This window comes from Chionomys nivalis, chromosome 14 (genome assembly GCF_950005125.1).
Source record: "Chionomys nivalis chromosome 14, mChiNiv1.1, whole genome shotgun sequence".
NCBI lineage: Eukaryota > Metazoa > Chordata > Mammalia > Rodentia > Cricetidae > Chionomys > Chionomys nivalis.
In genome coordinates this window covers 71,753,167-71,756,617 of record NC_080099.1, presented here as the reverse complement: position 1 = coordinate 71,756,617, position 3,451 = coordinate 71,753,167, and positions in this window count along the sequence as shown.

Sequence of the window (3,451 nt, the reverse complement as noted above, 5' to 3'; positions counted from 1 at the left end):
ATGGTTTTATTTTATCCTCTATTTCTTTGATTTTTAATTTTACTTTTTGAGACAGGTTCTCTGTATATCATTGGCTGTCCTGTAACTCCCTCTGTAGACCAGGCTGTATTTGAACTCACAGAGATCCACCTGCCTCTGCCTTCCAAGAGCTGGGATTAAAGTGTGTGCTACCAGACCTTGAGCTCACAGAGGTCTGCCTGCCTCGGTATTCCAAGTGTTGGAATTAAAGTGGTATGACACCACACCCAATGACTCTCTTTTTTAAAAAAGACTTTTTAACGTTTTTCTTTTCTCTCCCAACCCTGCAAAACATTTAGAGGTTTTCTTTGACTTTGAATCTCTCTTTACTGTATATCTCTCTATTTTTCTGACCATGTGAGTCTTTAATTTACTAAGCAATATGGAGAGGATTAAAGCCATGGCTTTGATGGCTGGATCCAGACCTGGACCTCCTACCTCAAAGAGTCAGAGTTTGCACTGGCTGGATGACCCAGAAAGCCAGAATTTTAAAATGGTGCAGCTTTTTTCCTGCTATGGCTGAAAACCAAAAAGCATGTGGTCAGCTTTTATCAACACATTTAAGTGTTTCATGGCAGGACCTCTTAAAAGAGCTGCAAGGTTTTACAGCTAAAGCTGAGTCAGGAAGCCTTTTAAATAAGAGTGATTGCCTCTAGCAAAAAGAGTAGACCCGAGAAATTGCTCCTACTAAGAAGCCATGAATTACTCTATTCTTTTCTGTCTAGAATTACTTCCTGAGCTTTCTCGGGCTTATGTGGATGCAAGTGTCCACATGGGCACCAGATGTCGATGTAAGTCAAAAAACAATACCACAGCAGTTTGGAATTATGATTAATAAAAGGGTTATTTATTTAAGGGGAAAACTTATAGATTACTGTCCTAGGAAACAGCCCTCTGCATGACCAGGAACAGAGTCTAGTAGCCAGAACTGGAGCCTGAAGCAAGAGAGAAAGAGCAGGGCTATCACTGATTTTTAAAGCAAAAGAGACCACGCCCAAGTAGGCTGGTATCTTAAAGGCTATTGGCTGAAAGAACGGAAGGAGCTCCCACAGCCAAAGTTCTTTCTTTTGTCCATTGTATAATTTTAGCTTCTTAGCCAAAAAGGTGTTCATAGGTGTGTGGATTAATATCAGTGTTTTTGATTAATTTCTGTTTGTCTGTTTTTATGCCAATACCAAGCTGTTTTCATTACTGTAGTTCTCTAATAGGGTTTGAAGTCAGGGATGGTGATGCCTCCAGATGTTTCTTTATTTTACAGGATTGTTTTGGCTATCCTGGGTTTCTTGTTTTTCCATATGCAACTGAGTATTTTTTTTTCAAGGTCTGTGAAGAATTTTGCTGGGATTTTGATGGACATTGTATTGAATCTATAGATTGCTTTTGGTAAGATAGACATTTTTTACTATGTTAATCTTATCCATGAGCATAAGAGATTTTTCTATTTTCTGATATCTTCTTCAGTTTCTTTCTTCAAAGACTTAAATTTCTTGTCATAAAGGTCTTTTACTTGTTGGGTTAGGTTACCCCCAAGATATTTTATGTTCTTTATGGCTGTTGTGAAGGCTGATATTTCTCTGATTTCTTTCTCAGTCCATTTATCATCTGTATACAGAAGGGCTACTGATTTTTTTTAGTTAATCTTGTATTCTGCCACACTACTGAAGCTGTTTATCAGCTGTAGGAGTTCCCTGGTAAAATATTTGGTGTCAGTTAGGTATATTATCATTATACCATCAGCAAATAGCAAAAGTTTGACTTCTTCCTGTCCAGTTTGTATCCCTTTTATCTCCCTTTGTTGCATTATTGCTCTAGCAAGGACTTCCAGTACTATATTGAATATATATGAAGAGAGTGAACGTCCTTGTCTTGTTCATGACTTTAGTGGAATCGTTTTGAGTTTCTCTCCATTTCGTTTGGTGTTGGCTGTTGGCTTGTTGTTTGTTACCTTTATTATGTTTAGGTATGTTCCTTGTATCCCTGCTCTCTCCAAGGCCTTTATCATGAAGGAATGTTGTATTTTGTCAAAGGCTTTTTCAGCATCTAATTAGATAATCATGTGGGGTTTTTTTGTTTATATTGACAGATTTTCATAGGTTGAATCATCCCTGCATCTTTGGGATGAAGCTTACTTGATCATGGTGGATGATTTTTGTGATGTGTTCTTGAATTTGGTTTGCCAGTACTTTATTAAGTATTTTTTTATCAATATTCATGAGGTAGATTGGTGTGTAATCTTTCTTAGGTGTGTCTTTGTGTAATTTGTGTATACGGGTAACTGTAGCCTCATAAAAAGAGTTTGTTAGTGTTTCTTCTGCTTCTCTTGTGTGGAACAATTTGAGGAGTATAGGTATTAGCTCTTCTTTGAAGTTCATGATAGAATTTTGTGCTGAAAACAATATGGTCCTGGGCCTTTTTTAATTGGGAGGTTTTGATTACTGTTTCTATTTCCTTATGGTTTGTGGATCTGTTTAATTTGTTTATCTGTTCTTAATTTGATTTTGTTATGTTGTATTTATCCAGAAAATTGGGAATTTTCTTTAAATTTTCCAATTTTCTGAAGTACAAGTTTTTTATCTTTGACCTGATGATCCTCTGAATTTCTTCAGTGTCTGTTGCTATGTCCCCCTTTTCATTCCTTATTTTGTTAATTTGGCTTTTTGGTTAGTTTGGGTAGTTTGTTAATCTTGTTGTTTTTTTTTAAACAATCAACTCTTTGTTTCATTGAATCTTTGTACTGCTTTCCTTCTTTCTTTCTATTTTATTGACTTCAGCCATGACTTTGATTATTTCCTGTCATTTAGTCTTTGGGTGAGTTTGCTTCTTCTCGTTCTAGATCTTTCAGGTGTTCTGTTAAGTCACTAGTGTGGGATTTTTCCAACTTCTTTATGGAGGCATTTAGTGCTATGAACTTTCCTCTTAGGACTGTTTTCATTGTGTTCATAAGTTTGGGTATGTTGTGCAGTCATTTTTGTTGGAAATTAGGAAATCTTTAATTCCTTTATTTCTTTCTTTCTTGACCCGTTGGTGATTCAGCTGAGCATTTTTCAATTTCCATGTGTTTGTGTGATGTTGGATTTCACTCTGTACCCTATGATTTTTTTTTATTACTAATGGCCTATGACAGGGAAGAATATAGCTAGGCAGAAAAACCAAGTTGAATGCAAAGAGAAAGAAGGCAGCATCAAGCAGACAACATGTAGTCACCCAAGAAGCAAGATGTGAGGTAACAAACCATGAGCCTCATGGTAAAATATAAAATAATAAAATTGGGGAGAGAGAGAGAGAGAGAGAGAGAGAGAGAGAGAGAGTTTTTTCCCCACATTGAAAACTGGGAAACACTATTGCAATGGAGGGAGTTAGGTCTGTGTGTGTTTATACAAAGGATGGTTTAAAAATGGAACAATTAAACGAAGAGATAATCAACTGGGATTGA